Below are 19,179 nucleotides of genomic sequence, written 5' to 3' on the forward strand. Positions count from 1 at the left end.
AGTCATGATCAGTGAAGGAGCGCCCCTCACAACTACAGAGCCCCGCACTGGGTCCCATTCTGTGTCACATGCAGCCCTCAGTGCACATGCATGAGTGTCTTGTTTGCTGAGACAAAAAATCAAAAACTGAAATTTGCTATGGGAAATTCAAAGCAGAGGGCGCACGCTCCCCAGAGCAATGCAGGGGACTTTCTCCATACCAAAGACATTAAGCATCTTGCCTGGATGTGCACACCAATTAGTTATGATATGCCCAGTCACATCTTCAAATGCCAAACCACAAGCACATAAATTCTCAGAACTAGCTTCAAATGCTTTAATGATGTACAGCACTCTGCTTCCTTTTGGCTTAGTTTGCACTATACAAAAACACACACATGCTTTCGCCCAGCCCAAATTCCCAGGGCACAACCTCAAATGTCAAGAAACAACCATCACAAGACCAAAAACGATCATCAAACATAGATGCATAGGTTGGAATGACCGAGCAGAGTCTCAAAGGCCAGCAAAAAGTCTGTATGCCTAGGTATAGCCATCTAGGCCCATTTCTGTTTCACCTGTGCAGGAATAGCTGCAAATGTCTGATATAGCTCCATTTTCAGTTTCAGTTTTAATATGAACATGCACAGATTTATGTGCTGAGATATTGCATTATAGAGCAAATGCGGTCTCATATGTGAATGTATGATGTTATAACACGTACTAATACCACACGTGCCATTACAACGCAGGTATTACTACGTCAATGCCTTTACTACGACCTACCATTACAAAGCAAATTTTTATCACACATATGCCTCTACCATGCATGCCAATACAACGCCAAAGCATGCGTGGTAAAGACATACACTTGGTAAAAGTGTTGTAGGTGTGTACATTTCTATATATACCCTTATACCCCCTTAGACACTTAAATTGCCCTACCCACCCAAAAATCCAAACCCACCCTAAACCTTAAAATTACCCTTCCCACCCAAAAACCCAAACCCACCCTAAACCCTAAAATTACCCTTTCCACCCAAAAACCCAAACCCGCCCTAAACCCTAAAATTACCCTTCCCACCCAAAAACCTATACCTGCCCTAAACCCTAAAATGCCCCTTCCCACCCAAAAACCCAAACCCGCCCTAAACCCTAAAATTACCCTTCCCACTCAAAAACCCAAACCCACCCTAAACTTACCCTTCCCGCCCAAAAACCTAAACCTGCCCTAAACCCCAAAATACCCCTTCCCACCCAAAAACCCAAACCCGCCCTAAACCCTAAAATTACACTTCCCATCCAAAAACCCAAACCCACCCTAAAATTACCCTTCCCTCCCACAAACCCGCCCTAAACTATAAAATTACCCTTCCCACCCAAAAACCCACTCCTTCCATAAACCCTAAAATTGCCCTTCCCACCCAAAAACCCAAACCCGCCCTAAACTTACCCTTCCTACCCAAAAACTAAAACCTGCCCTAAACCCTAAAATACCCTTTCTCACCCAAAAGCCCAAACCCGCTCTAATCCCTAAAATTACCCTTCCCACACAAAAACCCAAACCCACCCTAAAATTACCCTTCCCACCCACAAACCCGCCCTAAACCCTAAAATTACCTTTCCCACCCAAAACCCCAAACCCGCCCTAAACCCTAAAATAACCCTTCCTTCCTAAACCTTAATATACTTGCCTTATACTTGGGTGGCGCTAGAGGGCGCACAACAAGATGGCTGCTCAATAGAGCAGCTCCGCCAGCAGAGCCATCAATCCGGATAATATCCTCAAGTTATGCCAGCAATCCGCGACTTGCCTGCAGTGGAAGCGTAGCAGAGACCAGTGGACAGCCTCTCCTATGAGGCGCTGTCCTCTTTGTCATCGGGCAGCCGAGTGGGGAGTCTAACCGTCTCTCGGGCCCGCTTCGCCTCATGGCAGCCGGCGACGTGCTCTGGCTGAGGTGAGTGCTGCATCGCGCACTGATTGGGACCGGGAGGCAGCTTGTGGGGATTCCGCAGTTCGGCTGGCAGCTGGAGGGCTGTGTGGATTGATTTGGGGGTGGCGAGCACCCTAGCGTGGTATGCTTTAGGTTCGCTGGGGTGCATGCCATTTCCCAGCCCTGATCTGCGTGGCGCTCTGGCTGCGGGTCGTAAGCTGCCGGCATTGACCCTGCTCCCGTTCCGGCCCAGACCACGCAACTGCGGCCTCCCGCAAAACCTGGACACCGAACCGGGCCTGCACTAAGGTGTGCGTTCCCCCCTGACTGTGGCCTACCTGCGGTTCCCCTCGGCAGGGCCTCTCTTACATCCAGCGACTGCCCTCCTGCAGCGGCAATTTCAGTGTCTTGCCGCCTGACACTGGGGTGGGGACCCCGATCGGCAGCCGGACTCGTAGCTGGCATCGCTCCATATCGACTGCTTGAGGCAGAGAGTGGTGTGTCTGGCGGTCAAACCTGCCGTTCATGCAGCATAAATGACGTGCCTCTCGAGTCGGCATATCCAACAAGGCCCCCTACTGCTGTCTGCTACTGGTGACCTGAGACTCCCATATTTACTGATGTACGGCGGTACTCTCCTCTCTGGCCTATCTCCTGTGCCGTGACCGGGGGCGACACCGGTCTTTCTCCTGCTTCAAGACATCACCATCACTAGGGCCTGCTTGCAAGATGCCCTAGCCTCTCCACCTGTAACCATTGGCGCTGTTGCTTTGTGCCATCTCTCTCTGCCCTTACTGATATTCCACTTGCCAGACTTGGATTTTTGTTGGGCCTGAGTACGGGAAAAGCTCACGTGATTCATGTTTCCAGTGTCGGCCGCTGCTTCCTGCGGGGCTCAAGTGGTGGGGTGCGCAGCGCCTAATTGGATACTGTGCCTTTCGCTGCTGTGCCCCCCTTCTCCGGGACATTTTTGGTGCGAAACACCTGTCTCAGGTACTAATTGTGGAGCAGGCCCACAGGTCTCTTGCCTCTCGTCCTCCGCCAGGCGCGGCGCAACGCCCCATCATTGCCTGCCTACTCAATTACCAGGACCGGGATGCCATCCTCCCCATGGCCCGGGAGAAGGGCAATATAACGCATGAGGGCAATACCCTTGCTTTCTACCCCGATTTCACCGCCGCAGTCCAGGAAGCCCGTCGGGAATACCAGCCAGTAAAAAAAAATCTCATCGCGGCACAGGTACCTTATGTCATGTTTTACCCGGCGCGGCTGCGCATCGACAATAACGGAAGACCTCGGATCTTCACCACCCTCAGGTCAGCAATGGACTAATTGAAGACTCTAAACCGGCACAGCCGGGGCCCCCTCCTCTGACGCAGATGGTGGTGGCGGCACATCACGTGAGATACCTGACGAACAATGATACTTGATGGTCCCTTGTTTTGCCCCTCCTGGCATGCTCCAAGTTGACTCTCCCTGCCTGCCAACTGCATTGTAACTTGGTACTGTGATAGGAGGACAATGCTCAGCGGCCTACATTATGCTGTTGTACCGCCCTGTACTCTATGTTACAATACTACTCATGTATAGGCAGATCTATCACTATCTGTGTCACTACACGGCAATGGCTAGACGACATTAATATTTTTGCACGGCCACCTCGTAATACCATGGGGGGGGATTTCTGCTCTCCAGCGCTCCCACATGAGTGATCCCCATTACTGTTCATTCCCTAGGTGCTACGTTTGGAGACTATCTGGGGGGATTCGGAATGGCTTTGGCATGTTGGGGCTGCTAAAGTGGGAGGGGGGTAATGGGGGGCGGGGGTTTTTGAGGGGTTTGGTTCTGTGACTCTTTTCATTGCTTTTCTTAAGCTAAAGGTGGATGTTCTTTCATGTTTCATTGACGTATCATGCTCACTGTATAACCTGTCTTTGACCTGCACACTGCTCACTCTCTAATTACCTGTCTCACGTGGAATGTACGGGGTCTCAACTCACCGAAAAAGATCCATCAGGTCCTAGCTTATTTAGACTGCCACGAGGTCACCATTACTCTGCTACAGGAAACACACCTTACCCCGCGGGCCGATGGACGGGTTGGGTCACAGTGGTCTGGCTATCGGTTGGCCTCCTCCTACTCCTCCTATTCATGGGGTGTACTCACACTGATCAAGAAGAATGTCCCATTTACCATGATCACAGCCTGTATCGATGATGCTGGGCGTTATTCCATGGTACATGGGAAATTAGCGGGCAGTCTAGTCACAATCGTAAATACTTACGGGGCAAACATTGATGACCCTAGAACTTTTGAGCGCATCATCTCCACACTGCGTGAATGACCATAAGCGGTGATACTGTTGGGAGGGGATTTTAATACACATTTAGACCCAAGCAAGGACAAGGCCAATGGCAGAGGAGGACAGTCTCCTAGGACGGCCCGGGTCATTAACGAGGGAATGTCTGAACTGGGGTTGATAGATATCTGGCAAAGATATTGGGACAAGCGTGAGTGCACACATGTATCCACAGCACACAACAGCTGGTCCCGGCTAGATTACTGGCTGCTGAGTGAGACGGCAGGAGGTTGGGTGTCCCAGGTGGAGGGATTACCTCGCACACTATCTGATCATAATCTGGTACGTAATGCACTACAGTTGCCAAACATTGCGGGACATTTGTTCACTTGGTGCCTCCGCTCTGAAGCCCTGCTCGATCCTCTCTATGTCATGACTGTCCGAGACGACATCACGCAATATTTCTCCCACAACAAGGGCTCAGTAGGCAGTGCGATGACTCTCTGGGAGGCCTTTAAAGCCACTATTCGGGGCACGTATATAAGCACGGCTGCCGGTATGCTATCAGACCTGCGAGTACAGCTCACTAAAATTGAATCCACACTGCAAGACCTTAAACGTGCCTACGAGGCTTCGCCATGTGCTCAGACGCTGGCGGCGATCAAGAAGGCCACACTGGAATACACTGAGCTAGCGGAACGAGAGGTTAAGTACATTGCCAGACGACATGTTGCCTGTGCCTACGGGGAGGGGGGCGTCTGGGTCGCCACCTGGCCCATAAGATAGAGATCGCCTACACCACCATGTTATCTCTAAGGTCACTGACGATTCTGGATGCGATCACTACACTACCCCGGAGATTTTGGCACAATTCAGCACCACGTACGCAGACTTATACATCTCACAGGGCGTGGCTGACAGTGACGATTTGTATGCATACCTTGCAGACATTGCCATCGCATGGCTCTCGGATGGACAAAAGGAATTTCTTAGCCAACCGGTCACGGTAGAAGAGGTTTGGGCAGCGATTAAGTCCCTCCCAAACAAGAAGGTCCCCGGCCCCGATGGCTTCCCTAGCGAATTCTACAAAGAATATGCGGAGGAGCTGACCCCTCATCTACTAGAGAAGTACGCCGAGGTATATGACTCTGGCAAGCTGCCTCCCACCCTTCAGGAAGCCCTCATCATTGCCTTACTCAAAAAGGACAAACCGCCCCATAGATGCGACTCATATAGACCGCTGTCACTAATTAACACAGACGCCAAGATATTGGCTAAGATTTTGGCCGTCCGCTTACAGCTGTTTATGCAGGGGCTGGTTTTACCAGATCAATCCGGTTTTATCCCGACCAGATCCACCTCGCACAACTTGCGGACACTTTTTGCCATGTTTCATCTTCTTGATCCTGGTTTGCAGGCGGCGGCTGTGATGTTGGATACCGCAAAGGCCATAGAATGGAGTTATCTTTTTACCATCCTGCATCATATGGGATTCCCCCCCATGTTTGTTAACTGGATACGCCTGCTATACACTGACCCTGTGGCGCGAGTTAGAGCGGAACACAGCACATCCGACCCAATATGCATTACTAGAGGTACGTGCCAGGAATGCCCCCTCTCACCACTTATTTTTGCGCTAACACTGGAGGCCCTTGCCTGCATCGTTAGACAGCGACACGGAGCCTCGGCGCTCCGCTTTGCCCATCGCCCCGTTGGCATTTCCCTATATGCAGATAACATGCTGTTATTTATCCCCGAACCGCAGACCTACATGGCGCCAATCCTGTGAGAATATGTCAGTTTGGGCTGTTCTCCGGATTACACATTAACTGGTCCAAATCGGTGGTGGTCCCGCTGACAGAGAGCACTCTATCGCACGAGCTTGACTTCCCTCTGGAATGGGCCACCGCCCCTGGGAAATATCTAGGGGTGTGGGTACACAGGGACCCGGATACAGTCATACGCGAGAATTATGGCCCGGCGTACGCGAAGTTAGAGCGGCAGGTGGACAAATGGGTGAAACTACCATTGTCGCTAGCCGACCGCATTGCTCTAATTAAAATGGTTGTGCTGCTTCAATTTTTGTATCTGTTTGTAATATACAGATCCCTCTAACACAACACTTTTTTAAAACTGTACGATCTCTGCTCCTTAAGCTCATTTGGGGGGGTAAGCAAGCCTGTGTGAACTTGGAGACACTCACTCTCGATTACAAACATGGTGGGTTTAGCGTGCCTGATTTTTAATTGTATTATTTATGTGCTCACACACAGTACGCTTACTATTGGCTTGGCGCACACAAATTCATCCCAAACATTGCGGTGGAGGATGGAGACGCTCACCCCATCCCGCTGAGCTCCGTGTTAACACACTCTAGGCGGCAGACTCCCTGCTCAGAAATCAACACTGTAGATGCCACAATAGGGGCTTGGCAGGCAATAGGTCGCATGGCCAGGAAACTGCCATTGTATTCCCCCCTCTTGCCTCTAGCGTATCACTCATACCTATCCGTGACACTTGAAGTGGGTGCCATGCGCATTTTACGACAGGTAGGGCTAGTCAAGATGCAGGACCTGTTTCCAGACGGGATCTCTCTGACTGACAGCGACCTAAGTTACATACAGAACAAAACACCCCTGTCCATATTTCAATTTCACAGGCTCAAAAAGGCGATACAAACCTACTACCATACCTTCCCTGCGGAACATCTGACACTACAAGCTCTGTACACCCTGCTCCTCTGTCCTATGCAACATAAACTTCTCACCAAACTATACCGCTCTACCAGAGAGGAGAAACGGATGCCACATAATAACAGCTTAGAGAAGTGGAATGCTCGCATGACTCCGCTACTAACACCTAAAGACTGGGAACACTGCTGTCAGCTCACAGGCGCTCTCACATCCAATGGTAATCTTCGAATAATCAACTTCAAATACATACACCAGGCGTACTATACCCCACACAAGCTGTTTAAATATTGCCTTCGAGATACCAACGCATGTAAGAGGTGTGGTGCGGTGGATGCTGACTTCTGGCATCTATCTTGGGAATGCCGTAAAGTGGCGCTGTTCTGGGAGGGTGTGATAGGCACATTATCCAAGATGGTTGGGCTCGAATTACAATGTTCACCGCAGGTGTGTCTGTTGGGTCTTGTGCCCTCGGTGAAGGGCGCAATAGGTAAACTGATGAAAATTGCTCTGCTCATAGCCAAGCGATGCATAGCAATGGTGTGGGAAAACGCAGCTGGGCCATTGACGGCACGGTGGCTTCAGGACCTGGCGGCCTGCCGGGACAATTTGGTGCTTTATGTGGAAGAACTCCCCTCCGCCTCCAGACCTAATGACATATGGGAACCACTGTTACATTATTTGAGATCCGTTGAGCAAGCTACGCCACCAAACAACACAGAAAGCTGAGTGTGTAAAATGCTGCGTGATTGAACATGATACCCATCATATTCTGGAGAATATTACTGTATTGCACCTGGTTGACATCTATGCTTACGCCACAAGTTGCTAAGTTGGTGAAGCAATTTGACATGTTTAGTGCTGATAACTCTGTAAACCTGCATATGTTTAATAAAACTTTAAAAAATAAAAAAATAAGAAATACTTGTCTTATACTTACATGTAAAACACATACGCCTTTACCTATATCTTTTCAACAAATTTTGTTGTAAAGGCGTGCGTGGTAAAGGCATATGCGTTGTAATGACAGGCGTTGTAATGCAATGCGTTGTGATGGCATGCGTTGTAAAAGGATGCGTTAAAAAAGTTTCGTTATAATGGCTGTTTCCCCTCATATATATATGGTTGCGATGCATAAGTCCAAGTGGCTAGCACAGCCCCCACCTTCTCAAGTGATATATGCAGGCAATACAGTAGTGCTGTGTCTAACGAGTGCTTCTGTTTCCATGACAATAGTACTTATTTCGTTAAATGCGGTAGGAGTGAAGGCTGAGGGCCTTATTTACAAGACTTTGCAGTAGGGCAGCGCCGCCGGCCTTCCTGCAGCGCGGATCTGTGGCAAAAGAAAGGGCAGGAATGCACCTATCTATCAGATGCAGCGCATTCCTGTCCTTTACCCCTGCGCTGGCACACAATGGACCGCCAAGGCAGGCATCTTTGCGCTATGGTGCAAGGGTGCCACCGTTGCAGCCATGATTGTTTTTGTGCAGGAAGGGAAACAGAGGCGTAAATTTGTTGCCGCTGCCTCAGAGTTACGATTACTCATAAATCTGGGACAGTGTCAAAAAGAGATGGGTGTTGCTAGGAACGCCCCCAGCAACACCCATTGCACGCACCTTTAACGCAGGAAACTGCGTTAAAGGGAACTGAATTTACAAGGAACGATTATGCCACGCAAAGTGGCTTAGTGCTGCCTGGTAAATATAGAGCAGGCTCCTGCGCCGTTGGATTGTCCCAAAAAGCGATGCTCCGGTGGCGCCGCCTCATTGTAATTGAGGCCCTGAGTGTGCAGCATTGGAATTTCAAACTTCGATTCGCAGCATATCTTTTAGTAGTGTGTTATGTCACCACATTCACACAGAGCGGCCACGTACCTTGATTGGCACCACAGCTATTAACTGTTGCTCTTAGTGGTACCCTAACTGCTTGAGTGCTTACCCTTCCTTCTCTTGATCCCTCCTGCCACTGCATCAACCCCCTCTGTCCTCTACTGCTCAACCCCTCGTTGCCAGCCACGTGGCTTCGGCCATCTCACCCAAAAAGCATAATTGGGAGGCTCAGTTTTGAAAAAGAACAATCCATCCACAAGCCTTTTCCCTCAATTCTTTAATATTCTTCCCTGCAATCAAAGTTGCATTCCAGGGGTTCCTTAAAGTGCTGTACAATCAAGATAGCAAAGTATTTAAATGTCACCAGTTTGCCTGACAGATTCACCTCTGCTCCCTTCCTGCACCCAACAGCTCTTTTTCAATGCTGTTGTGTGCTTTGCATTGGTGTCGCCTGGTTGTAGAAAGAGGCGGCCAATGGTAGCTCTAAGGCTTCATGGGCAATAAGGCCTGAATGAGCTACATTATCGGACAATGAAACGTCATCCATCTCCTAAGGAAGTCTGCAGCAGTTAAGTCACAGAGCTCTTTGCACCTTGACGTAAAAGAATGCTGGAAAACATGCCTGAAAACACTCGAAGCCTAAACGTCAAGGCACTACAAAGGAAAGGAAAGGGAAGAAGAAGAACATGGAGAAGAGAATAAAGGGACACACTGGAGGGAGAGCTCAGAGGGAAAGAGAGCAGAAATGTAGATAGGTGCATCATTAAAGACAAGGTACAAAGGAGCTTGTAAAGGGAGACAGGGCCAGGATGAAAAGGGGCCTAACTGGGGAACCAAAAGCAGACCTGGCAAAAATGATTAAACCAGCCCTGCTCCCTTCATCTCCTGGCACAATCTCTCTTTCCATCCTTGTTTCTCTCTCTTTTTTCCTCTCTCTCCTCCCTCTCTGATTGCTTTCTCTTTACCTCTGCCCCTCATTCTCTCTCTCTTGAAGCCTCCATGTGCCTGCTACAATTAACTCGTGTATCTGGGAAAGTGACAGAGGCCCAAGGAGCAGCTCTGGGCTTTCAAACCCGGCCTCCAGCCCACCGGGGAAATGCCCGGTGGAAAAAATACCTGCCTGGCCCTGGAAAGAAAGCCTAAAGCCACAGAAAGAGGCAGTGGGTGAGCGAGAGACTGAGGTGAGTGTCTGGAGGAAGCGGTGTGAAAAACGTGTGCAAGATGCTGTCGCAACTGTTTCCTAGTTCCATTTGCGAGTTTCTCATCCAGTCTAAGGTTTTTCTTTGTGCTCTGGGTTTTATTGTCCAGTTGATCCAATATTAAAATCACAACCACACCTATAAGAAGGCAATGAAAAACCTGCACATGACAAACTACTCAGGCATGGACCTGGGATTCATGAGATTCAGTGCTGCAAGGCAGGGTGGGAAGACTGGAATGAAGGCGGGGGCGTTAAGAGGCGAGAGAGACAACCTAGCGCCTAGAGAGACTTGAGGAAGAGGCTCCAGTAGAGACTGGCACATAGCAACACACAATGAAATAGACTAAATTGGCCACATGTAGAACCAAAGTGCATGACAAAATATACAGCCTTATCCTTACTATGCAATGTCTGACATGATGTCAGAAGCATTTACTTCTCCTTTGGCCTGTAGACAATGTTCTCTCTGTTTCCACATCTAACATTTATTTTGTGTTTGTTCCGTCCTTCTCCTCTTCCCAATCCCCAACCATGCTTGCTTTTTTTGGGGGGGTGCAGACCTGGTTGCCCTGGAAAACGTGCACTGGAGTGATACAGGGGGCTGCTACCCCAGAAGAGGTCAGTTCCGCTTAGACTGAGGCAGGAATAAGAACTCCAAAGCTAGTAAAGCATACATACTACAGGACAGCCGAGGTAAGGCTAGTGCAGCTTGCTGTGAAGTGTCGTCACGCAGACTGTGATCAGCTCGAAGCTCTCATGTGTCACCCCAAAGACCGTGTTTGCCCAGGACATTTAGACTGCACATCTGATTGTCCCTTTCTGAAGAGGACTCCGCTCACAGAAGGTAAACAGTCTCTACATTCTATATGTGAGGTGGTCCCTACGATCTCTGAATCCAGGGATTGCCATGACAGTGCCAGGGGTAGCAAGAGGCAAGCCAGGGGTAGTAAGGAAACCACGAGCTTGGCAGCGGCCATTTTAGGTGCTGAATTAGACTAGCACTTTGTGAAAATTCACAAGTTGGGAGTGCCTGGCGAGTTTCAGAATGGGTGAAAGAAAGTGAGCATGTTACGTAGGGAGTTAGAGATGTGGGCAATGGGGGATAGCAACCCAGAGCAGATGGGGGGCACCCAACTCCCCATTGCATGCAGCCAAAGGCCATGCAGTGGTGGGCTGGGCAAAGGCCCTGGTGGGCTGGGCACAGGCCCTGGTGGGCTGGGCACAGGCCCTGGTGGGCTCGGCACAGGCCCTGGTGGGCTGGGCACAGGCCCTGGTGGGCTGAGCACAGGCCCTGGTGGGCTGGGCACAGGCCCTGGTGGGCTGGGCACAGACCTTGGTGGGCTGGGCACAGACCTTGGTGGACTGGGCACAGGCCCTGGTGGGCTGGGCACAGGCCCTGGTGGGCTGGGCACAGGCCCTGGTGGGCTGGGCACAGGCTCTGGACCTGGTGGGCCGGGAACAGGCCCTACAACCAACATCTGCAGGGCATGGCTAAAGGAGCACAAGCCGTAGATCGGGCTACCCAGCATGTTGTTATCTACACGGCTGTTTTATGTGTCTTTGCTGTTGGCAAATTGGTGTCATAAGCACAGCGGTCAGTGCAAGTTATGTGCATTGAAAACCGTAACGGGCAAATTTCAGTGGTTTTACGCGTTTGAGCCAGAAGACTTCATCATTTGTGTTTAATTTGTACTTAATTTCCCTCCTCTGCTTGTACTTAATGTCCATTAAAGATAATGGGGTAACCATTATGGCGCTAATTTCTGCCCTCTTATTTACAGTAAGTGGCGATCGTTTTGACGGCACCACCATTTTCCAGTTGAATCCTTCACTGTGAAGGTACGTGACCTGTTAACTACACTGCGTTACATGCCGTCGTGTACAATGGGGATTTCTAGAGCCTATTTCTGTTATTTATTGATTACAGAATCCCTGATTAGTTCAGATGTCGGCCGAGAACTCTAACGAGAGAAAAGGAAATTAAAATCCCATATTACCCTGACTGCAGGTGAGCGTCTGTGACACTGAGGGATCCCTTTATTGTTCCTTCATTCTTCATACACACATGTCCCTTATGTAAAATTATTTGTACTTACAGGCAGCCAGCCCTACTTTTTTGTCCTGAGGAAGACCCGTTCTAGATGCACACAACCCTGCACGATTATATAGGGTCGAAACGTCGACGTGCTCTGTCTAAATCGTCCACGCACTTCCACAATCAGAATTGGGAAATCATGTCCAATTGTGGTCAATGCTCTTGATTTGTGGACTCTATCTGTATCACTTTATGTTTGTTATCTATGTGATTCGTGTATATGGCAAATGTGATTTTTTGTTAATGAGTCTATGTAAGCACTGAATGTTCTATGTTGTATCTGTATTATGGTTGGTCAGACCTGTAAAATGCACAGCTTTTTGAAAAATTTCCGGACACTGATTATAAAGTAAAAATTAATTTAATTTCTGAATCCTTTTGTTCATGTGTGTATATATTTTTTTTTTTTTTTTTTTTTTTTTTTTTTTTCCCCCTCTCCATGAATGAATGTTTATTGAATAAGGTTTAGCATTTATTGCAAGTGTAACTAAGCTTACCAATTCCCGACAGAACCATTTTTTGCCTTTATCACAAATGTACTTAATGTCCATCACCTGCTGCGCGTAGCCTGTGGCCGGGTTCTGTGCCCCCCTATTCCTAGCACACAACCCCGCACAGCCTTCAGCCATACTGAATAGAATCTGTGCAGAGTGGGGTTTAGAAAAGGACCTGCGACCAAATTCCAGTTACACACATCTTTCATCCATGAACTGTGAGGGTTGCCCGCAGGGCCCTGCCTGTGTGCCCAACTCGCCAAAGCCAGTCAAACCCCACTTCGCACAGCCTTCAGCCATGCGGAGGATGTGTTGTCCATTTTCATTATTATTTTCCAGAAATGGAAAAACTATTTTCCCAAATGTTCTTTTTATAGTGGGAAAAAATTCCTCTTTTAAATCTGAAAATAGTTATTCCATATATTTTTTTTTTTGCTGAAAACTCACGAAATTCATAGAAACTGAGGGTTTCAGCAAAAAAATCAGGCCTTTTTCCTGCACCTAAAATGGCTGCCTCTGGACCACAATTCTTACATGAATCCCAATTCTTGAGCTTTGAACCCATTTTTGGGGGGTTTCAAGATGCATTGTTCTTCATCTCTGGGTGCCTGCCAGCAATCCCAGTAGTTAGGCATGGCTGGGGAAATCGGTTTCCCGTTGCGTGAAACCTGTGCGCCATTGCTGACTCGTGAGTTTCAATGTGGCTGGAAAAAAAAATTCTGCCCATCTCCAGCCAACAACATTTTAAAAAAAGATTAGAAAGATGATTTACAGAAATGTTGAGTCATGACCAGGGCCACTGGAATTCTGAGGCAGGGCAAGGCGAAATTGTGCAGCAAGATTGAGTAAATTATTCAGCATGAAAAGGCAAATAAACTGTATAATGCAGACCATTTTGTGACATTCTTTTGTCATTTTCAGACTTGTTAAAGCTGTGTGGGCCCTGTTTGAACTTCATTAGTACCAGTTTAACACCCAAATATAGCAATCAGCAACAGAAAGGTGGGGGGGGCAGTAAAACTTTGCACAGTGCCCTCCATCGTGTAGCTGTGTTTTTAATAACTTTTTGAACTGTTTGAGCTAGATGTTTTTTTTATCTGCAATTTGTTTTTGCCGCAGATTATGGATTATGCGTCAAATGCGTCAAATCTATAATTATGCAAAACACGCTGCACCCCCAACAATCACATAATTCCAGTGGCCTAGTCGTGACTCCCGTTTTAAAAAGACAGAAATATAGCAATAGTTTTAACTCTTTCAAGATTTTGTTTAAAGATATATCTCAAAAACTACTAAACGAATTTACACAAAACCAATGAAGGCATGCTTTCTAGGTAAAATTCGCCTTTTAAGCCAAATTGTGAATATATTCATTCAGAAGATTTGGTTGTGGGCATGAGCATAATGTCCTATGGGAGTTTTGAGGGGAAAATACTTCTTTTTTACAGCCCTCCCTTTAATTTTTCCAAGTGCACGGATCTGCATGAAAATAGGCATGCCAAAACATAGCTGACAAAGGCAGTAAACTGCCAAGTTTCATGCAAATCTGTGCACGGGGTCAAACCCGTAGGGAAAGCAACAAAATGCATCTTCAGTGCAGAGTGTCTGAACCATAACTACATAGAGGGATGGATGGAGGGAGGGGGGCTGGATGGATGGATGGATGGATGGGGTGGGTGGAGGGATGGGTGGTTGGATGGATGGATGGATGGATGGATGGATGGATGGATGGATGGATGGATGGATGGATGGATGGATGGGTGGATGGATGGATGGATGGATGGATGGATGGATGGATGGATGGATGGGTGGGTGGGTGAAGGGATGGGTGGATGGATGGATGGATGGATGGATGGATGGATGGATGGATGGATGGATGGATGGATGGATGGATGGATGGGTGAGTGGGTGGGTGGGTGGAGGGATGGGCGGGTGGATGGATGGATGGATGGATGTTAATAACCTGCATGAGCCTGGGAAACTTGAAATCTCTTCCTTTTTGACCTGGCTAATATTTTAGGGGGGAAAACTTGCATACTTTACATTTTAGAAAGATGTTGTTGAGAGCCAATTAGGGAGTTTCATTTGAGGCCAAGGAGATCTGAGCTGCCTGACCGCTCCTCTGCCCGGTGTGAGCCAACAGCGCAGACAGGACAGCCAGGCCCCGGCCGGGTGTCGAGCTTTCAGGGTGCGGGAGAGGCTGTACAGCCTTTATTTTAACACCTATTGAAGGTACACAATTCCTCACACACAGACGATTTCATGGAAAATCCGCCCCCTTCTCACTGGCAAAGTCCAGAGACGAGACTGCAAATCTACATGTGCCCCGAGGGGCTGGTTTTCACTTTTCTTTCTTATTGTAAAAGGGAAAAAAGTCCTGCCTTTTGATGACTTTCAACATATTTTTAACTAGATTTCATATAAAAATACCAGCCGCGACAGTAAAATGCCTGGCAGGTGGCGGGCTTAACAAAAAACAATTTAAATGCTATGGCACTAGCTCAACTTCTAACCGCACGCTCACATGATCCTCGTGACGCAGCTGGGTTTCTGGGCTCACGTTTTCAATAAAGGGAACGGCCTGCAGTTCTCATCATTCCAGCACAGCGGGTTTCAAAGCCTCGAGCAATTACAGTTGATTTAACGGTAGGAACAGCCTAATAAATAGTTTTGCCCAAGATCACACTGTGTGCCCGAAAAACTCCCCAGAAAAAAATCTCGCAGAGGTGTTTGGAAAGAAGGTCTAAAAAGGTGATTGGCGCACTGGTTTTGGAGCAAGGGAGCTAAATAGAAAGGGGGCGTCCAAAGGTTTCTGAAACGGAAGAAAACAGGAGGGTTTGAAAAGCTTTCCAAGCACCGTCCTTGTCAGTTCCTCTGGGAAAGGTGTTTTAAAATTAGTTAGCCTCTGTGGAGAAAAGGCACAACAGGTGTGCAGTGCTTAATTTGTAAAATATGAAGTGCCAGGGCTCTGACCAGGAGGCCACTGCGGCTTGCACCACCCATCGCCCTTGTCATTCCTGCCAAAACAACTACTGATCATCTCTCTCGCATGTAAATGCGACAGTTCAGATTATTCCAGGTCCCCAAAGCTAAAGGAATGGCTGGGCCGCTGGGGGTCAGGTATTTGCAATTTTAATGCATAATGTATTCCTAAACAACGGTTGTTCTAAATTAGATGAGCAGCGCCACCATGTGGTAGACTGTTCAATGTATGGTGTTGACAATTAGGTGCCGGTGCTGAGCACCGGAAACCAATTAAGTGCCGGTGCTGAGCACCGGAAAGTCCGGCTCAAATTAAGCACTGCAAGTGTGCTTGGTGGATCTATAGGGTATTAAATAAGATATATGCACACAGTGAGTGTAGCTTTAATTGCAGGATATTCGTAATCCCAAATAAATCCCTCTTTCTAACCGACATCCTCGCTGCTAAAGTGCTAAACAAAGCACTGCTCCTTCCATCCAATGAGGTCTGATCATTTGTTCCTTGATTCTCTTCCCCTGTTCTGACCCACTTGGCTTCTTTCCATGGGTACACTTGAGCCCAACTCAGCTGAAAAAAGGGAAAATGGAAGTTGTTATAATTTATACCCGTAGGAGACAGGGGCAGCAAGGATGACAGGTGAGCAAGGGTTCCAGGAGATTCAGGGAAGCCAGAGCCTACAGGTGGCAACAAAGGTGACCAGGGGTCTAGGAGCTGCAGTGAGCACTGGTGATTGGCGTGCAGCCTTGCGCTGTGGGGCAGTTCCTATGTCGAACAGGAGCGTATATTGTGCTATGGAGTCTCTGTGACGATAAGACTGTGGTTTGGGTGGCCTTTGCTGGACAGTATACTAGCATTAAAGTAAACAGCAAGGTGGGGTGGCAGAAGACCAGAATGTGATACACACAAATTAATCAGACTACGAGCCACACATCCCACATATTATAAAGCCACTAAAACGCTCGGGCATACTTTGGGTTTGACTAAACATGGTTTATTTGACCTTATGCTGGCTTTAGCCTTCCAACAAATTGCATTTAATTGGAAAATCTCAGTTAATCTTTCAGTTCAGAATTGGTGGAATAATCTATGTCATTATCATCGATTGGAAACTGCTTTTGGCTCTTCATGTAAAACGTTTGTTAACAGAGACGTATACTGGTTATCATTAACGTCTTATCTATATAAGATTGCAAAAGCAAAACTCTCTGGTACATATTCTGAGAATTTTAAACCTCTGTGAACTATCAAGTTTCTCTGCTCTTTTCTTATTTGGCTTTTATCTTTGTTATTTTTTTTCCTCATGTGTAATTACAATTTTCTCACTGATATATACTGTCATGCAATATTTCTCGATCTCCAGTTGTAAGAGTATTCCCCCTTCCCTCCCCACTTTTTAGGTCGAGCCTACAGCAGAGCATGCGCTGTTGCTCAACTTTTAGTAAGTGGGATTTAAAAGTGCTTCCCACCGGCTTTGCTGGCCTAATGCTTGCGTTCACGCGAGCTTGAACATGCACTGCTGCCAGCTTGCTGATTACTTTCACTTTGGGCGCTGCTGCACGCGCACCACTCGCGTGTCTGCCGGCGCGCGCGTGCTTGCACACAACTCCCTCCGCCTCTCTCTCTCCCGCTGCAGCCCCCATCTTTGCATTCCCCCCAATGCTTGTTTAGGGATGCCCTACGTTTAGTAATGGAGTTGTCATTACAATAGAGGTTATCGCTGTGTTAATTGGACAGCCCCCCCTCCCCAACAATTCCAGACAATCTGCGGGTGAGTAGTAGTTACTTGTAAATAACTTCACGTTTTGGAAACATATCCATTATTTCAAAGCAACTCAAGTTATTTGTCAGAAAATAGTGCTAAGTAATACGGTGAGCCACCACACACGTTTTTTCAGTATGGAAAGAGTTAATGTACGCGTAACGCACCGCACCACGTGACCCCTAACTGATGCATTCCTGTTCATTACCTCACATAATGCAGCGCAGATACGCCGCTGCTGCCTGCATACAGCACACAGTGTACGGCCTCTAGCCGCTAAATACACACAGATCATAAGCGCCGCACAGGGCAAGCGGGGTCGTGCTTGCAGCTCCCAGACTCGGCAAAGCCTCAGCAACCCCGACACTAGACTAAAACACTGCACCGCATAGGACACAGCGTACCACCACCAGGCATGAAACCCATTTCCTTACCACCAGTCCAGCACGGCAATACACTAACAAACACTGCCCCCGACTGGACCCACCCCGAGGCCTGCAGCCCCTTTCCTTACCACCCCCCCCCAGAGTGTCACTCTGCCACCACCGCTTCCTGAAGTGAGGGCACAGACCCTCGTCTACACTGGGCGGCAATCTACCATAGTAAGGACCAGCCAGCAGCCTGTCCCAAAGAGATATAAAAACAAGCAGTGGCATACCCAATAGGTCTCGCCTTTGGGACCTTATAAGTGATGTTGTTGCACCAAGGATATTGGGCTCCATAACTAAATACTAATAAGGTCCCAAAAGCGAGACCTATTGGCTATGCCAATGCTTGTTATTTTTCTGATGCTGTCTAAAATGTAAATAGCTTCTCCTCTGTTTTTATTGCTTGCTTCCTCATATTATTTGCTTTATTGCCGGCTGATTATGACATTAATTATTACTTAATAAATTATTACTTAATAAAGCTTATTAAACAAAAATGTAAAAAAAGCTCGGGTAACTTGCCCACAGAGAGGGTGAGTAGAGGTGCCCAGTCCTTCTGCAGGTTAGGATGCTAACAAGAACATACTTCCACCACATTACTCTGGCTCCATATCAGTGTTTTAAATGGGTCGGTACTGCCCGGTACGGAGTACCGGCACTTTTTTATTTTGGGAGGAGAGTACCGGCACTTCTCAAGAGAAATGCTATACTATTAATTTGAGAGTACCGGCACTTCTCAGACACAAGCAGGTACTCTGCTACAGAGTACCTGCACTTCTATTTTTCTATTTCATGCACTGCTCCATATAGCGCATAGAAGCCATGCTTCGTTAAGTACAATGAAAGAAACATGCACTACTGACAATGAGGAAATGTCAAGAAACAAAGTCATGCATATTCAGCCTTTTTCAAAGCAGTTGTGTTGCGGCCAGCTCATGCTCGAGGACACAAACGTCATATATTTGAAAGTTTTAGTTTTGCACTAAATGTATTTATATAGCTATTGTGCTCTGCAAACCCCCCTTTTCTTCGAAATCTTGAAGTAACCCTCATGAAGTAGGATCTTTAGCTTGGCCTGAGAACAGAGCCCTATTTCACAGCTGGTGACGTCAAAGTGAGCAATCAGCAACAGATGGGCAAACCAGTGCCCCCCCAGGGCTCAGGAGGAACCCTCACCACATACTTCACCAGAAGCTCCACAACAAACACCGGAAACCACATCTCCAGAAGTACAAAGCTATTGCAAGGTTTGAAGTAGAGACCTCCCGAAGGGAGACTGAAAGACCGCGTGGATACCAGATCAAATAATTAAAGTTTGAGACACTGCGCACTCGCCGTCATCCCCGCCCCCACACCCCATCGAGATCTAGACACCAGTGGTATGGCCACTACTTGAAAGAAGGAATGGAGAAGATTACTGGAGGACAGAGGGGCGAGTTGCGCACAGAGATGTGGGTGTGGCCACGTAGAACACTTTTACATAAACAC

Source organism: Triturus cristatus, chromosome 10 (genome assembly GCF_964204655.1).
Source record: "Triturus cristatus chromosome 10, aTriCri1.1, whole genome shotgun sequence".
NCBI classification, from domain to species: domain Eukaryota; kingdom Metazoa; phylum Chordata; class Amphibia; order Caudata; family Salamandridae; genus Triturus; species Triturus cristatus.